The 18,827-nt window shown below is 39.7% G+C and overlaps 1 protein-coding gene across 4 annotated transcripts in view; it reads left to right on the top strand.

Annotated features, from left to right (window-relative positions):
- Window positions 1-18,827, top strand: part of MYO6 (myosin VI) — a 108,364-nt gene that overhangs the window by 1,864 nt on the left and 87,673 nt on the right. The window lies entirely within an intron of this gene.

The raw sequence follows: 18,827 nt of genomic DNA, 5'->3' as shown, positions 1-18,827 counted from the left end.
CAATCTAGTCTTCATATTTTTGTGGTACTTGATAACGCTGCTCTGAGGAAAGCTTTGAGGTTTTTGAAATTTTGACAGTCTCATGAGTGATGTGGCAAAGTTGAGTGGGGACTAAGTTTTTATCAGTACACAGTGTGGAAGTGTGAGATTAATCTGGCAGGTTCAAAATGAACAAAAGGGGTGTGGTTTTGACCCAATGTGTAGTTAGTTAAGCTTTGGAGATTCTTTCAGAAGTGTGTGGATATTGAAAGTTTACAGGGACTTGAAAAGCAGCCGGACAAATTAATGGAAGAAAAATCCACTAAGGATTACTTGTGCTGAGTACCTCCAGTAGCTCAGGGTGTCACTGACCTGAACACAGAGCCTGGGAGAATAAACGGGGGAAGTACTGTCAATTATTTTTCAAATTTTTATATTAATTTCAGGCATTGACCTAGTGCAGACAAAAAACCTGCCTCTGACCCAGTAGGGCTGCTCTTATGGAAATTGTTCATCTGAAGTGTTTGAGAACAGCTGAACCAAAGGGACCAGATCTAGAGATTGCAAGTCTGGGTGATAATTCTCAGGGAATGATTATGAGTCACCATCAAACTGCAAGTCAGTTTAAGTGGCGCTGGGGGAGTTCTGGCACCTTTGTACTTGTTGCCATAGATGTCTTTGATCAACACAATTAGCACAAAATCTGAAAAAGACAAGTAGGTGTTTCAGGATGTATTTTTGATGATCTGCTTTGGAAGACAAGAGGTTTTTGATAAGTTCAAAGGCTGTATTTGAGTGCAAGATACTATTTTCAGGAAGAAGATCCCATAATCAGATAGTTAGTCAACCTGGCAGCAGCACCATGGAAGCAGGTCTGAGGGTTATCGGAGATCTCAGTAAGCATGGGGGTGCAGTACTGTTGAAGTTTGTAATTTAAATTTTTGTACTAATGAAGCTTAAGTTAACAGAATAATGTGTTCAATTTTGGCCACAGCCCATTAAGAAAGACAAATGCAAATGTCTCAATCCACCGAAAATGGTCATCAGGGCTTAGGAAGGGTTTGGCAAGTGCCATCTACAGAGACTGCATGTGATTGGCAAACGTGTTCTACAAAGGCTAGACAAGCTCAGTTCCAGCAGAAAGAGACCAGGGGACAAGAAGATATTACAGTCTTAAAATTAGTGAGAAGTGATCTGTGTCCTGTCAGTGACTGCATCGAAAAAGATTAAACTAGTTTGCACCAAAGACTTGATGAAGTTCTTAAAATCTGTTATGCCTTAGGGAGAACTGGAACAAGCTGAGGTTGTGCAATCTCCTTTCTGCGAAGGTTTTTGGAAGTCAAATAGGACTTGTGTTAAGGATATATTAAAAACATTACTCAAAATTGTCTTACTTGTTCTCACGCAGGTGCTTGAGCTTGATGATTTCTTCAGTCGCTGTCTGTATTCTGGCCTGAGCTTATATGGAAAAAAGAAATTTCAGTGCTCAAAAGATAGGCAGTTTCTGTGATAAAGTCCTAGAATCTTTCAATTATTGCTGGTCATCTCATGTTACAGTTTAAGGCATTTGGTTTTGAAATAATTAGTGTTGAGGCAAACTATTTCATTTGACAGCAAAATGTTGTGGTTTAGGAGTATAGCCTGTAATACTGTAGGAAATATAGTTGTAGGACCATACTGTGGTTTAAACCAGGAAAATCAGAGGGATAAAACCTGAGGTGTTCATCATCTGCTGTAATATATACTGTATGTGGCCTCATAATTTATGTCCTAGTGTTACAGTGTCTTTGGTTCTGAAACACTTTTAAAGAACTGTCACCCTATTAAAAAAAAAAAAAAGGAAATCAGTCTTGCTAAGTAACATGTGTTTCTCATTTTGTATCCATTTTTTAAAGTATGCATGGGAAGATTAAAATGGCAACATTTTAACATAACATGCCATCTACTGAAGGTTTTGCTTAGCTGTTTCTTGGAATGACTGTATTATGTTTGTAGTAAATACTCGTGACTGAGACTTGTGTTTCTGAAGTATTGATAGATACTGTAACTATATGAAAAACACATAGGAAAAATGTAATTTTTGAACGGACATCTGTGGATGCATCTTCCTCCCCCCCAAAAAACCCAACAAAACCAAGTTTTGCAAAGCAGAATGTGAAGTATCAGGAGCCTTTGGGGATTTTCCTAAGGCTCTGATGGCAAGAAAAAGACAGATAAATCTATGGGCACTTTAACCTCTGGTAGAATGATCTCTGTAATTAATGACCATAGAGAGTTAATGGTATGTATTCTACTGGAGAGAGCATGCTAAAACTGTCTTTCAGTAAGTGACCATCTTAGAATACCAATTCAAAAATACCGGTATTAATAAATAAATAAATAAATAAGTTGTTGCCTTTTTTATTTTTATTGAGCAGCATGGGGAGGACTGAGGTTGTGCTCCTGTGCTGTTGTGCCGCAGCTCAGAGGCAAAGCCTGTTGCCACCTGTGGACAGCTTAGCACAGGTGGTTTGGGAGCCCCAGTAGCATACTGACTTTTTCACTTTGAAAAGGAAGTTGCAGGCAGATGACATGTAACCTGCCAGCAAGGTGCTGGCTGCAGCTCCTGTAGGCATGTGGGAGCTCTGTGAGCTGAATTGCAGGTACCATCAGTAGCAGGACATGAATGCTCGATTAAGTGTGGGTTGGTGTCTGGCTGCTGTGGCTGTGCTGCAGGTCACACCCAGCATTTTCGTGACTCCTGAAGCACTTCTGTCAAGCCAGGGGTCTTTTCTTGTCAGCTGAATGATTTTTCTTGCTCTGCAAGTGGGTGGATAAAGTGTAGTTTCTGCTTGCTCCAGGGAATGAGAGATGGATCAGACATCTGGAATTAAACCTCACTTTTCATATGTGTGGAGCTCGCAGTGTCACTGCTGCTGTGCTTGCCTGGTCTCTGCGTGCTAAAGGCAGAAAGGGACCAGTTTCCAAACTGGGATCTGGCCCTGGCAGTATCGAATGGAGGTGTCATGATCACTACTAGAACTAGGGTGGCCACATCCATGTGCGCATCTTTTGGGGTTTGATCTGCTCTCAGAAGAATCGAAAGAGAAATTCTGAGTCTTAAGCTGAAAGTCTGAGTGAACCCTGGATTTGTAAATGCTGAAGAAAAGGCCTTATTTACCATAAAAGAAAATTCTTCGGTTGGTTTTTTTGAAGCAACATGCCTTGAAAGAGCTTGCTGAATTTATTTTCCAAAGGTAGTTAAACAGACAATTAAATTAAGAGTGTTAGTTACATAGCAGATAATTGTTTCATGAGCAAATTTGTTTTCCTTGTAATTAACAAGACTTAGCAGACTGATTTGAAATTTGAGGGGAAAAAAACCAAAACAGAAGCAGAGAATTTAACAAAACCAGTGGTTCACAAAAATCTCTTCGGTATCAGCTGTATTTTACAAAAATAGCAGCAACTTTCTGAATTATATCTAAATGTTTCTATGGATCCTGAATCTGAAGTGATGTAAATATTGTTACTTTTTGCATTTTGAGCAAGTTCACCTTGTGATGTGTATGTCCAGAGCTCTGTCCCTCTCTCTCATCTGCTATGCTGTCTTCATTGCCATGACACTTAGCAAGGTTTTGATCATCTCAGGTGCATTCTCATTAGTCCCGGATCCAAAGGAACCCGACTAGAAGGTGATACTGCATTAGCCGTGTTTCGGAAGAAGCTGTCTGAGGGAAGACAGCATGTCCTTCTCCAGTCCTCAGGCATGACCTGCGAAGGAGGCTGTGCCTGTGGTGGACTGAGGACACCCCCTTCTGAATTCACATCTGTGCTTAGCTCTTTCCTGATTTATTCAAGTGCAGCCCATCACAGCTGCTCTATGGTGATAGAGGTGATAAGCAGTAAAACCCTTTCACAAAGTCCTCTGTGCCAAAGACAGACAATTTTGCTGTGTCTCCTTTTGTCATGTCTGGGTGAGCACTGTGTGCAGGCGCACAAAACCTGACCGTCATGGCACTCTGCTTGTTTGAGGGGAGGCACTGGAGAGTTTTGGGGGTGGGATGCTCTGTAGCTGCTCATCTAGTTTGAGGTTTAACAGTGTGTGATAACCTCCTGTGCTGTTGGCCTTGCTTATGTACTGCAAAGTTTCCAGAACATGGATCGGAGCACTCAGGAATGAAGAATCTGACAAACACTTTTAATTCCTTCAATTTTAATGATTCTGCCAGGTTGTAATTTTGGGAATAGTTGGGCTGAGGGAACTGCCTGCTGGCCCCCTCCAAGAGGAGGAGATCTTCTTCAGCGGCGGCATCTGCTGTGCCCTTCCCAGCAGTGATGATGGTTATGGGGCTCTTTCACATCCCAGTGCAAACTGCTGGCTCTACAGAAAGCAGCAAATCCCACCGCCTTTCTCTTCTCCATATGCGTGCTGCAGAGGGATGTCAGGCGTTTCAGAGCTTCTGTAAGAGCGCAGCAGTAGCATGTAGTGAGGAGCAGAAATGAGGGGAGGCACACGAGGGGTGTACTGCCCTGAGCCATGGCCTGGTCAGCTCACCCTCTCTCAGGAAACTGCAACATGTTTTGCAGTCTCTTAGACCTGTGTAACCTTCATTGCCTCTATCAAAAGTTAGACAAATGCCTCCAGTAGTTCTTTGCAGAGAGAAATGAGTACATAAAGAGAATTTAATGGAATCATAGAATCTCAGTATGAACTGGATGGAAAAGACCTTAAGGATCCATCTAGTTCTGACCCCCTGCTGTGGGCAGGCACTCCTAGACAGAGTTGCACACCAGGGCAGTCATAGCAGTAGGAGGGGAAAGGATTGTAAAAGATCACAGACTTCAAAAGGCCCAAAGATAACGGGGACTTTTATTACTGTCTAAAGATAAAAACAGTGGGTTTTAGTACATGTGGTGGGTTTGGAGGTGAGAATTAATTTATTTTGTGTTTTTGTTGTTGGTTTTTGTTTTTATTTTGTTTCCTGGAATTCTTTACAAAGATAGGAAAACTGATGAGATAAATCATTGTCTCATTTTATAGGCTCCTATTGAGGGTTTTTTTTTCAGTGTTTGCAGTTGCTTTGAAGCCTTGGCAGTGTTCACGCAGCCAGTCTTGATGGCAGGTGCTTGGGTACACGAATGGCGCGCTGCGGCAGAATGCATCTCTCTGCTGTATGGCAAGGAGTGTTACCTATGTGGATGCTACAGGAACAATGCTGTTTCTCCTTCTCTCATACTTGTTGGCTTGCCTTTTGCTGAGCATGCTGCTGGGCCTGTTTGTCCTCCTCTTTTAATTTTTTTCCAAAGACGAGCCTTTAATGGTTTTTATAGATTTTGGTAACTGATCTTCTTTTGGTCATGGTTGAGAGCATTGCTTCAAATTTCAAAGTTCTTGGGAAACAGAAGAGAAATGGGCTGTCATAGTTGTCTTGAATTGGAGCTGTTGGGAACAAAACACTTCTGTTTCTTCTGTACACTTGGAGTTTTGGAGACAGTGGGATGATCTCTGTCTTCAGTTGTCATCCCGTTACATTACTCTTGCATCTTCTCAGGCATCTGAAATTAGTCATGGTCAGACACTCAACCTCAGATTATATGGACCTTGAGATAGTGTTTGGTTCGCTGCATGAATGTGCTGTATTAAAATATTTTTTCTTTGAGTGTTTGGAGGTCCATTATGGGCTTTTTCAAAAGTAGTCTTAACACCTTAGTATTTTTTTAGATCAGTTATGCAAGAACAAATTTCAAGCTTTGTTTAGGGGATATTTGTTTTTTCAAATAACTTTTTTATCATATTCTGATGGTAATCTAAAACAAATTGTAGGTCTTATATTTTGCTTTAAAGGTCTACATCCTTTCAAAGGAAAAAGATTATTTTACTAACCCAGGGAGAGGAATCTGAGACATGAAGTTTCTTAGCCTTTTATCATGCAGTACAAGTCACGTCTTGCTCAAAAGGTCAACACCCACAGAACATGGGTTTTTTTACAGTTCAGTCAGTGGTCTAAGTAGCTGTTTTTCTGAGTCTGTGACAATCTTTCCTATTGTCAATGAACATGCAATCTTTCAATGATAAGACAACTGATACTACGGGTATTTCTGGGTTACATGCTAAATTATAATTATGTATATTCCACGCCAAAGCAGCAAAGATAAATATAAATAATATGTTGACCATATACTCTTATGGATTTTTCTCTTTCAATTTAAATCCTTGCAGCTTTTTCCAGTTTTGCATACATGTATGTATTTTTGTCAAGTATTACATCAGATTTCTTTTAACTTGGAACTGAAAGTAATTTATTTGATCAAGTGTTGGAGTTTAGCTTCTTTATTTCTGTTACTACAGAATTCTGTGTCTGTTCATGTAGTAGTCAGCCTAGCAGGGGTTATAACATGTCAAGTGGGTTCATAGACTATTTTTTTTTTTTAGATTGCCCTCTGCAGCTTCTGTTGCAAACCATTCTGTTACAGTCTTGGATCAGTTACTGATTTCTGTAGAAGGAAAGGGGTTTTTTTTATCCCTTAAAAGAAATGCAGTTCTATTATTTCTCGATTTTTTTTTTATTTTATTTTTTTTAGTAAAAGCTTGGGATTTCATGTGAGGAATAAGTACTGGCTGCTTGAGTGCATAGGATAGAAGTGGAAATTTGTATGATTTAAAAGAAACAAACAGCTATTTGAGATGAGTTGTTTTCTGTATTAATCCTGGTTTCCTTATGAATCCCTTTGGGAGGGAAGAGGGCAGACAAAAGGCACTTCATAACACTGGCGTATTTGCTTACTGACTGCTACTTTAGTCCTAGGGAGGAGATAGAAGAAGGGGAGAGGGAAACTATTGGGAGGAGTAGTTTGAGGTGAGCTCCTTCTGAGTAACACATGAAGACTGAAGGGTGATGCCAAGGTAGGAAAGTCTGGGGACCTGAGAGGACCAAAGAGACCCCAGCAGATTCAAGAGGAAACATTTAAAGATTGCAGTGGAACAAAAACGGTGTTTTGATTGCTTGTATGTAAAGCAGGTTAGCACTGGAGGTTGCCCTTCCTACTGTGTCTGGGCTGGACTTTAAAGCCATGTTTTCCTCATCAGCTGCAAGATGCTGCCTGATCCCCATACGTGCCCGGTCACTGACCCTGGGTGTGTCTGCCGGGGGCGTAAGAAGACCCCGAGGCCTTGCAATCTGGGCTAAGTATTTCACCCCAAGACAGCTAAAGGTTTTGGAGTGCAATCTGAAGGTGTGCTAAGGTGTGGTTAGTTCTAATTAATGAAAACTAATTGGCTCATGTTTTTCTAGGACTCAGCGCGTTCTTTTTACCAGCCTCTCTTATTACCTTTGGTCCTCTTGTTGAAAATGACCAAAAAGTTTTGAGAGGATCCAGGTAAGACAGGAGCCTTCTCAAAAGGATCTGTTACTTCCTCCACTGTACATAAGCTGTAGGGAGAAATTTGATACAGCTGTGCATGAGGCTCCTGTGGCTTTGTTTTTTTTAGTTCGATCAGCTGCTTCATTGTAAATTCATGACCTAATTTTGTGATGAACATCTTATAGGCAGGCAAACCCACAAAATTCTAAGTAGAAGTCCCCAGTCTGACAATGAGGTAGGCATATCTGTGTGGTAAAGGCAGGATTTTTTTTCTAAGTATTTAATTTTACTTTGTTTCAGGCCTTTGTGTAAGGAAAAGCTGTGCAATTGTCACACATCTGAAGACAGAGACAAAACAAGTTAAGTATGAAATAGTAGCCACATTTTCAGGAAAACCAATTTTATGTTGTGGGAAATCAGTCTAGTAATGCTAGCAAGCATTTAAAAATGTTTACTGCTTGGTGGGCATGCTGTTTATTTTTGAACCTTGTGTCTTAACAGACTTCAAGTTACTACTGTTGAAAAAGGAAGGATTTTTTTTCCTTTTTTCTGACAAATTAGCACTTCTCTCAGGCATCTCCTGCAAGTGTTTGGACTATGCTGCGCTTCTAATATAAGCTAAAAGCTTTCATTAGTAGGCATGGAAGTAAAGAAAAACAACTGTGCCGTCTCTATTATTATACCTCTGTCAAGGTCTTCACATCTATTTCATTACTAAAAAGGAGACAACGTGTGAGAAGAATGAAGGATTTTTAAAAGATCTTCCCATCTCTGAGGGAGGATTTCCCCTTTTTCAGGTACCAGGGCTCTCCTCCAAGGGCTCCCACCCAGCTGGGACAGGAATGGCTTGGTGTGGAGCTTGGGTGCTACAGGCTATAGCAAGTAACATGTAGGATGCAAACCTTGGTTCTGTGGTACTGATATCACCTCTTTGCACTGTTGCATGTAATGGCAGTCAAATTTTGACCCAGATGCATGTGACAGTGTTCATTTGGATTTCACCGGAGTATAAAACATAATGAATACTCCAGTGCATGTTGTTAGCATGTCACCTGGATTGGCTTCCAGGCTTGCATTGTGTCTTGTCCATCATTCATCTGCCTAGATCACTCTAGAACCATCTGATTCCTTGGTGCTTCAGATGCATGTATTTGTGGAGGCTTCACAATGTGTCTCCCTCTGAATCAGACTTCTTTTTTCAGGATCAGCTGCTGCCCTTAAAGAAGTACTGTGCAAGTTATTCCCAGGACACTTGCTCTATTTTTTTTTTTTAATTTTTTTTTTCATTTGTGTTGCTACTTCCAGGATATCCTGCCTTTTATGTTTCACAACTTGCTGGAAAGGGGAAGGATTTGCATGGCGTCAGGCCTGTAGATGAGCATGCAGCTTCACATGCTCTGTGTGGACTGCATATACCAAGACGGATTGCAAATGGAGTTTGTACAATAGAGCAAGTAAAACTGGCTGCATCAGTGTGGTTTTCTGAGGATGAAAGAGATGCTGGCTTTTGTTTTACTTATCAGCCAGGTTTGGTGTCTAGTGAGAAGGGTAGTGGAGAGATGCAGGGCAAAACATCTGGTAGAAGCAGAATTTAAAGACTGGAGAGAGAGAGTTTTAATCAAATTTCTTATTTTCTTCTCTATTTTTTGCATTCCCTTGTTGAGGACGAGCAGTGTCATACCAGTAAGCACGGGATTGGGATGCCTGCTGTCAACCTACAGTTAACCCTGCTCATCAGGCTGAGGTTGGGAGAGTGACATGGAGAACAATTTGCTGTGGGGAACATTCCTCTTAGGATAAGCTTTGCTCATGTGTGCTCAACACAGCCTGGAACCTCTGCAGTAGAACGTGCTTGCTCCCCAAGTGAATCAGCAGGATGGAGTACTTTCTGTTGTTGCAGGCTGTTGTGGGTGGCTGCTCTGTTGGAGACTCCTTTGGCTGTTCACAGTGGTCCTTGCACCGGATGTAATGCACTGAGCTTGGTCTGGGCCCTGCAAATAACACCCTATGCCTTTTACCACCTAAAATGCGTGTGGATTCACTGGATTCCTGGATCAAAGTAGCAATCTGTTTTCCTGTTTTAGAAAATATGGAAGTGGGGGGAGTACTGATGCTTTGAGATGAAAATCTGCTTTACAGGCTAATTTTAGATGCAGCTTAATGTGTAAGAGGGAGGCAGTTTAGAGTAGGAAGGACTTGAGAAGGGGAGTAACTACCAGAGGTCCAAAATTATTAATGCTGGTGTTGACCAGGGTAGTGTAGACAGAAGCAGCCACCTGTGCTGGGGAAGGCATGATCTGGAGCAGTGGCTGCTGATCTGTGGGAATGCTCGATGGAGGCGGCTGAGCAGATGTGGTTCACCTTCCAGGCAGAGCCTCGCTGAGTAGCTGAGCTCAGAGGCTCAGCACAGTGCAGGATTAGCACAGCTCCACTGGCAGAGTGGAAAGCTCCCGACCTCCTGGTGTTCCCCAAACAAAAAAAGTTCAGAGCATTGCAAGGAGTTTTTCTTACCTGGAATAGCATCAGTGCTGATTTTTAGGATTGGCCCTTTCTGCTGTCATGTTTTCTCTACAGTATCTTTAGTAATCCTACTGTTTCTGTGGTTTTTGACTTACTGATAGCTCGCAGCTTTAAAAATGAATGTGAATTTCTCTCATTTCTCTCTAGAGAGAAACTTTTTTTAAATTTTTTTTTTTAAAAAGGCATTTTGAAGCTGGGGGAAGAGGTAAACTATAGGATGCCTAGAGAAGGGGGAGCAGCCAAGTATCAAAAAAGATGAAAATCATTCACTACAGTCAAGGCCTAATTTTTAGTCCACTGCTACAACAGAAGCAATGTCAGGCAAAACATCAGCCCTCCCTCCTATACCTCCCTGATATTTTTCAGTATAAATCTAGTTCAAGAGACCCTTAGCAGTAAAGGCTTACAGGAAGGCTGATGTAGTTATTAGAGCACTTCCTGGGTGGCTCAGCCTTCATCTCCAAGCCACGCCTGGTGTATTAGGCTTCCCTATGCTGTTATTATGGGACATGCTCTGTATACGTTTCTAGAAGGATGTCAAAAGCTTCCGTATCAAAGGAGGATCAACACACAACACAAGCTGCTGGATGCATGAAGAAATTAGTTAAATTACAGCATCAGTAAAACTTGAATGAGTTTAATAGAGTGGAAGCTGACAAAGCAAATACTTTTTTGATAACCTTTGAAATATAATTGTGCTTCTCTCTTGTGTGCTTTAACTTGGATGTCAGCAACTTTTGATAACTTGTCACTTCTGAAAAAAAAGAATTTATTATTTCTTAACAGACCAGATGCAGTGGTATTTTTATTTTAGCAAATTTAGATTTGTATCCTTTACAGGTCATAACACTGGGAAGTTAGCCAGCATGGCTCACCCTTGTCTGTGAAGGTAACGTAGGAAACTGCTATTGCAGGATGTGCACGCATTTGAGAAGGCATTTGATTAATCTTGTTTCCTTTGTTGTTCCCAAGTTATTGGAGCTATTCAAGAAGCATGTATATTTTTTTTAAGTTAGTCAGAGTAAACCATTATAGGTAACAAGTTCTTTTTACTAGTCACCTAAATAAAGCAGAAATTCTGGAAGTCATGAATTTCCTTTTAACAGAGCATTGATACCAAAATGCAGTATCAGCTTGGTATTATTAGTTTTCTTTCTGTGTAGTAAGAAAGAAATATTGTCTGCTTTTGTTTTTTGGGTGATACTGTAGCAAAAATATACTCCAGGTTTACAGTTTAGTCTTCTGAACTATAGTCGAGTGCTTTTTTTAAATAACCTCTATTTATTAATAAAAATAATAAGATAATTCTTCAGACCCTGTGTCCTTCAGTCAATAAAAGGAAACGTACTTCCCTGTAATTGAAGACAGGTAGGCTATTGTGGAGGGTGGAACAGGAATCTTTGTAAAGAGAGTTGGAGTCTCTATTAACATGGTGTGATGAGGGTCTGACTCACGTGTTGATGCATTTTGCAAAATGAGTCTGTTCATTGGTTGTGGTTTTTTGTTTCATGTTGGCTTTTCTTATTTCAGTGGGTTGCAAGCTGTATCAATTGGGCTGCTCTGTACTACTTCGCACACTTAGAACTCAATTGCTCTTGAGTTCTTGTCTCAAGACTTCATACAGGTCACTGGAAGGTGACTGAACCCCATGTCTTTGTTGCTGTCTCAGCACCAAAGGAACTGGAGTTTTCTGGGTTCCTGAGGAAGTGCCTGACTTGTATTAATCCTCCAGGTTTTTCATTGTAGTCTCATTCTACACAATTGTTTCTTTTACACTGTGTTTTGAATATTTCTAAGATGACCTTAGAAGATCTCTAATCACACAATAACGTGAGACAATTGTACTTAATGGCTTTTAGTTTTCTAGTTCCCATGAATAATTTGAAACCAAAAACTCATCCCTGAGGAAGATTTTTACTCCAGAAAGGAAATGCAGGAAATCTATAACATGTTTACTGTTAGCTTCCCCTTGCCCCCTCCAAGATGATGCTCAGATCATTCAACAGTGTCAAGAAATAGCCATTGTGAAACCAGATTTGAAATGTTTCTATTCACAAGGAGAAATTTGAATTGGTCATATCTGACTTGTGTTGAATTCCTGATCACTGTAAATTAAGCTCATATGGATCTCAAATTTTGGATGAGAGAAGATATATGGACTCCATATGTCTGAAATAAAGAATATATTTGCTAGAATGTAGGCAGTGCTGAAGACTTCCAGACTGGAGTTCTAAATAGAGTGCTTGAGTGAACCTGGGTTGCAACATCATAGACCACAAGTCCAGGAGCTGAAGAGGATGCTTTGTGAAGCCCTGAGAAAAGTTGTCTTCTTAAGTTTCATATGACCCCACAGTCTTTCCTTCAATAGCAGCACAGTCTCTTTTGCATCTTTGATCAGTCCGTTTCATTTAGAATTGTATTTCTTGTCTTTTAGAAACTAGTATCATGTTAGTTTTCCATGAAAAAAAATCAGGGACTGTTTTGTGGTTTGCTGTTTGGCAGTCAGCAGTGAGGGTCTTGCTTGTAATCACAAATGTGTTAATTAAATGCTTTTAACATCATGACTTTGCATGTGACTTCTTGAATTGTCTCCTAGGCTTTTTGATTGACATCATTGACATTTCTGAGTGCTTGGAATATCTGCAAATGCTGCAACCAAACTGGAATTGACTTTCAAGTGTTTCTGGCAGAAGGCACTAGCACTTACCTTTGGCTGTGTCTGTATGTGTACTGGAAAAAAAAAAAGTAGCTGCCTTGCAGGCTGGGTGGGACATCTTACAAATCAGACAGAGAAATATTAAACTAGGAAGAAAAAAAAATCTAGTCCCAATTTAAAATCTGTGTTAGGGGTTAAAAGTAATTCTTCAAAACATTTTCAAAATTGTGTTCAAAATAGTTCCAGTTTCCAGTCTGTGTGGCCTCTGTTTCCACTGATTCTGTATTACAGCTGTTTCTGCTAGATGGAAGAATTCTGTAGGTCTGTCTTCCATGTAAATATTATATATCTTTAGCCTGTGATTATATGATCCTTACTGTTTTTTTATTTGGCAAAGAGTTTGTTTAAAACTTCATGGAATTTCTGTGTGGCTGGTACTGAGCATTTAGAGCAAAGTTGTAGAGAAATGCAAGAAGAAAATGTTTGCCTTGGCCATGGAAGAACAAGACACCTTGGCCGTGTCTTCAAGGTTAGAAATTAGTAATAATATATCTTTCAGTGGGAAAAATTTTGAAATTATTGAGTTAGGTTGGTCTACAATTGGAGGAAGGCTTGAAACATGCTGCTTTTGATCACAGAAAGTTAAAATTAAATTAAAAGAAATTAAAAAGAATTAAAAGAAAAAATATAAGAAGATTTAAGTATCTTTGAAGCATGCTTAAGAACTATTTCACGTTATCCTCTTCTCTAATTGATTAAATGGATAATAGGTTTAAATGTGCCAAATAACAAAACCCATGGATTTTATAGCAACTGATCTGAATTGATCTAATTAAGTTTGGGGTTTCCTCTTGTGTCACCTGAGTGAATTCTAATGATGTATAGCAGGTTGCATTAAACTGAGTTGGGCCTGTTTCTTGGATATAGTGTTAAGAAAATCAGAAATTTCCTTGAGAATGTTAATTAGATAAAAGTATTAAGTGGAAATGGCTGTGTCATGCTTCCTGGTCCTTCCACTCATTTAGGCAAATCCATTTGATTGCCTTTCTTGATGGTTTTGATATCGAGCATATTGACTGCCCTTTGTATATGTAGATGAGTAGCTGATACATGGTTTGAACCTTTGATGACAGTTTTCTCATTAAAAAATCATTTAGTCTTTTTGATTTCTGGACCCCCGGAAGTTTCTGTTGAGCACCAGGATTCTGTTAAAAATTTCATAGCTATGGGGTCTTTGGAATGTTACTTTTTCTTAGTCCCCTTTTGGGGGCTGCCAAAACAAGAGTTATTTTTAACTGTTCTAGGGGAGTGTTACTTAAATACTAAAGGTCATATGGGCCAAATCTCTGTGATCCACATAAACTGCCCTACTTTTACAGTTGGGAATCATGATGTCAACCACCCTTGACATGAGAGAGTTCAAAGAAATTCTGACTGTACCTTCCAGAAACTCTGCTGATGGAGGTTCTATTAAATTTTGCCTTTTTGCCTTTGTGTTGCACAAACACAATAACAAAAAATACAGTTGTTTGGTAAATACTATATGCAGATCCTTCATTTTGAAATGTTTAAAAATGTATATTTATTCTCTGAAGATCAAAGCCATGATTTTCTAGATTGGTCTTGAACATCTGAACTCAGGTTGTGTCCAAGTAATTCAGGCCATGCTTGTATTTATATTGAGATTTTTTTGCAAAATGTTTTAGGTAACATCTCATCACAAGATGAGAAAACCTGCTGACATTTCAGAAATATAGAACAAAATTTTCAAAGCTATGGAAAAACCATGGGTTTAGAAAGGTCTGAGTTTTAAACATGAATCATTTAGAAAATACGCTTAATGTTTTGGATATTCTTTGTATTTCTGCATCAAATATGTTGCTTTCAGAAAAGGGAAACTTTTATGTCCAAGAAAGGATTGTATATTCCTTGAGTCCACTTGTAATTCTAAGTTCATATAGACTTACTTTGTTTATTTTTAACACAGCATCATAGAATCTTAGAGTGGTTTGGGTTGGAAGTGACTTTAAATATCATCTACTTCCACCCCCCCTGCCATGGGGCAGGGTCACCTGCCACTAGACCCGGTTGCTCAAAGCTCCATCCAGTCTGGTCTTGAACACTTCCAGGGATGGGGCATCCACAAGTTCTCTAGGCAACATATTTCAGCACCTCCCCACCCTCTTAGTAAAGAATTTCTCCAAAGTATGGATTAAACCATGCACTTTGGCAGAGATATTTTTCTGTTGTTGCTGGGACTGGTACTGCCCAAGTTGGGGAGAAGAGTACCAAGAAATGGGAAATGTGACTTTTGTCCTGGGTACCTCTTGTCCTGACAGAGGGGAAGGAGGGCTTTACTTGTTTTGTTTGTGTTTTGTTTTTGGTTTTTTTTGTGGAGGTGTCTGTGGGGAAGAGTAATGTCGCACCGATCTTGTATTTGGGAACTTTAAACTCTCTGTGTGAACCTTATACACTTCCCTTGAGGATATTTTTAATACTATCTTCCAGTGTGTTTTTAAAACAGTTTGGAGTTGTGTTTTATGTGTTGCCCACTAATGAAATTAAAGTTTACTTTTATAACATGATGTTGGACAGGAACAGAAATTTCAATACATGGTTAGGTCTGCACGATTGCAAATGCTAGCTGTGCTTTTGACTCAAAGCCCTAATTCAAATCTCTTCTGTCTGACAAGCAGCAGGAAGATTAATCTCCAGAGAGAGGAATCCATACTGCAGTTTTAGACAACACGTGATGATTAAAGTTATTTGTAGGTTGAATAAGCACAAGCCTTTGTTTGGGACTGCTGAATAGGGTTATGTCAAAACATGCAGGAACAGGACTTACATTCCTGTTGCTGCTGCTTCCAGATTTCCAGTCCACGGCATCATCTGTTGGGGAGCTGGTGGTAAGTTACCAGCTGAGCATGAAAGTGATATTTTACTTTGAGACCTATTTGATTAGACAATAGTATCTCCGTGTGTCCTTCCACAGTCCGGAATCTGCTTGTCAGGCGCTTGGAGTACAGTGCCCATGGGCAGGCTGGGGAGAACTGCCTGGTGGCAGCTCACAGGCTGGGGATTATTAAAGCATCTTGGGACAATTTAGATGGAACTAAAGATAATTTTAATCATACTTTGGGTTTAGAGAGTGAGAACACTGCAATTATATAAGCTATGAAGGGCAAAACTTGCGTTTAGCTGGTGCTTGGACTCTGTTTTTTGAAAGAAGAATATTGAACTTTGGAGGTCTAAGGCAAAATTTTTGTGTTGTAGTAGCAATCCTTGGGGAGGAAAAAAGGAAGAAAAACAGCTTAAGTTACTTAAAACAATACCTTTGCATTGTTTTAAGGCTGGTTTTGTCATTAAGTAGTACTGTATGATTGGTAGCTACAATTTATATGATCACTCATGCTCAGTATTAAAGAATAAGGCCTAGATTAAAACGGCGATAAAGCTGAAGTGCAGATAAAAAAAGTGAAAACCTGGCTTGTGATTATTAGAGCAAGAGACTACAATTTCTGTCTTTTCCCATGCCAGTAACCACCAGCAGCTGGATAAAGAAATGAGTAGAGGTGTGTCTCCTCCACTGGTGTTTTAGTTCATCTCAGGACCTTGCTCTTCTGGTGAACCTCCTGGTTGTCTGCATTTATGGCACTGCAGGCCCAGCACCAAAGTGGTTTCCATTAGGATGACACTAGAGTGGAAGATGCTTCTTAGAAAAATACCTGATATTCTGCAGCTGTGCATTCATATTCAGGCAAGGGGACCAGACTAGAGATACTTGGTACAGACTAAAATTGGTAAACCCCTCAAAATATGTGTAATATGGACACTGGCCCCTCAGTGCTGCCTTTTCACTGTACGCAGGTACTCCTATTGTACCATGTTATTTGCTAATATAGGTGTATCCCTTGAGTTTAAAACTTCTTTAACACTCATATCAGAAAAAATACTGACTTGAAAAAAATCTGTAAATAATATGCCCTCCATTTCTGAAATTCTCCTTTTATTGAGATAATGGATATTAAAATCTTTACAATTAGTAAAAAAAACAAACCCAAAATCTAAACCAGAAATAGCTAAATATACATACATGACTTCTATAAGATATCTTTGATTTTGGAAGCATAACACTTTAATTTGTTTTGCCTTACAATATGTTCAGTTTAATTAAAAATGTTGTAGAAAGGGATAAAACCAAACAAAATGAAAGAAGTGTGTTACTTAGAGTTGAAAATAATATTGGTGTTTCCATTTTTCATTTTGTTCCTGAGGTGAAAATTAATGTAATATGATCCTCACCTCACCACAATGTTAAATTCTTGGATATTTGTTAAAGAGAGGAAAATGAAATTGAGGCTAAATATTCATGTAACTAAGGAGGAAAAGGAAGAAAGGCCTGTGATGATTGCAGTGTCTTTTTATTTAGCAGAGTGCCTGCTTCACTCTGTCATCTGATCTTAGGTCCACTACCCCCTTAAAAACATCTAACAGTCAGATTATCATCAGATGGATAATGTGTCGTAGACATCTAGATTGAAACCATTCCAACTGATTGAAATGAAGGCTGTATGTGGCAGGACGTAGTGACCTGGTGTTTTTTCTTAGAAGAGTTTCCTAACCTCTGGAGGTATGCTTTTTGTAGAAAATATTTTGCATGGTCTGAAATGAAGGCTCAGGTGCCACAAAAAAATGTTCTCATCTTTGAGCTACTGACTCCAATTGGGAAATAGCAGTGGCAGCATGGCAGTGCTCATTCTCCCAGAAATTTTTTTCCAGCTGTAATTGCTCAGGAAGTTTTGAATTTAAAAACACCTGAGACACATTTTATGGCTGAATTTACAACCTGACTAAAGGCTTTCCTTGACTTCACTTCTTGCCTCTTTGCCAAAATAAATAGGCTGATCTTAGCATGTGACTGTGGTGGTTTTTCCTCCGCATGAGCTTCTGTACAGAATTTGTAATTATGCTTAAGGGTTGGTCCTGGGAGCGTGATTCTGCATGAGTTATTTTCAGTTTACTTTCATATCAGACATACTGAGACCCTGCATGCCTGCAGTTGCTGTGCTTCAGTACAGTTCACAGCCTCAGCGATGGCTCTTGCACGTGAAGAGAGAGTGTGTTCGCTGTATTGCCTGCACCATGACACTTGCTATTGAAAACCTTAAAGCTATCTCAGATTTCTTCTAAAAGATGGGTTTGACCAAGCCTAGTTTCTTGTGTAGATCTTGTAACACTTGGGCAGAAAATTTATAACCATTTTTGTGGTAATGCTGGTTGGTAATTTTTAGTCATTGTTGACTACAACAGAATCATGAGCAGGGATGCACTTTCTTGCATCATTCCTGTTAAATTAATAAGTAACATTTTACACATGATGGGTACAGGAAGTAGTGTTCAGATAATGTATTTGAGGTTTTAAAATCGGTTGGTAAAACACAGTTGGATTTTGATCTCAGTCTTTTAACTATTTTCTGAATAAGAATTGAGTGTGATGTTCTTGAGCTGGGTTTCTTGTAACTTCTGATCCATAAACGTGTGGAGCTATGGGAGCTGCAACAGTCACTTTCTGGGTCTCCCTGAGACACCAAGTCAGTAATAAGAAAAACAACCTGTTTGGAAGGAGTATGTTTGTCTTCGGCTGTGGCAAAATCTGAGCAAAGATTAGCTGTGGTCCAAAGTTCATATACTGCACGACCCCATGCTAAGGTTTAGGGAAGCCCAGAACTTTCTCAAAACTTGCAGAGAGCTAGTGTCTTACCAAAAAAAATGAGAGACTTGAGCTGTGGTCAGGATGTGGCTAATGTGGAAGTTGTTATGGTTTGCAATTTTCCCTGCTGCCAAGATCCTGTCAGTGCTAATAGCAGATTTTGTCTGATTTGTTGCTGTTCAGATGCCAAGCCTTTACAGCACTTGGTCTTCTGTGAAAATACAAACTATTCTGGAACAGTAGAAGAATTAAAGGTTATTTTAGAGTCACAGAATGGTTTGATTTGGAAGGGACCTTTAAAGAGATCTAGTCCAACCCCTCTGTCCTCACTAGGTTATTCAAAGTGCCATCCAACCTGACTTTGAATGTTTCCAGGAATGGGACATCCACAACTTCTCCAGGCAAGCCTCATCGAAAAGAATTTCTTTCTTATGTTCAATCTAAATCTACCCTTTTTCAGTTTAAAACTGTTGTCCCTTGTCCTGTTACTACAGGCCTTGGCAGAAAGTCTCTCTCCATCTTTCTTATAGGCCTCTTTGATGCAATAAAGGCTGCAATAAAGTCTCTGGGGAGCCTTCTCTTCTTTGCAGTGAACAATCCCAACTCTCTCAGCCTTTC

Source organism: Neopelma chrysocephalum, unplaced genomic scaffold, assembly GCF_003984885.1.
Source record: "Neopelma chrysocephalum unplaced genomic scaffold, ASM398488v2 Primary Assembly neopelma1_23b, whole genome shotgun sequence".
Classification (NCBI taxonomy): domain Eukaryota; kingdom Metazoa; phylum Chordata; class Aves; order Passeriformes; family Pipridae; genus Neopelma; species Neopelma chrysocephalum.
The sequence above is the reverse complement of the archived record's forward strand: the minus strand, read 5'-3'. Positions and strand labels throughout refer to the sequence as shown.